Source organism: Eimeria mitis, genomic scaffold, assembly GCF_000499745.2.
Source record: "Eimeria mitis Houghton genomic scaffold, Emh_scaff841, whole genome shotgun sequence".
NCBI lineage: Eukaryota > Apicomplexa > Conoidasida > Eucoccidiorida > Eimeriidae > Eimeria > Eimeria mitis.
Genome location: NW_013576188.1, coordinates 3,670 through 4,096, shown reverse-complemented (window position 1 = coordinate 4,096; position 427 = coordinate 3,670).

Below are 427 nucleotides of genomic sequence, written 5' to 3'. Positions count from 1 at the left end.
GCTGCAGTTAGCAGATGGTGTAAGAGAGTCAAAGAGTGATCTCTTGTTCTTCTGCTGCTGCTGCTGCAGCAGCAGCAGCAGCCGCAGCAGCAAGCGAACGAGCTGTTGTTAGTTTTTTTGTTTTATAAACGAATTATATTAAAGTTTATAATAAAAATAAAGATATAATAAACACACAAAAAAGTGCATAGACACCCCAGCAGCGTCTCTGGACGCCGTTGACTCAACCGCAGCAACAGCAGCAAACTGAAGCTGCAGCAGCTCTTCTCCTGGTGTATATATATATGCAGAATAACAAAAATATATAAATAAAAAAGAATGTAATTTATAAATGTTTTTAATAATATAATATACACACAGCTAGCCACGCAACTCCTCAAGACAGCTGGCAGCGGTGTTGTTGTGGTGGGTGGTGAGCAGCAGCGGC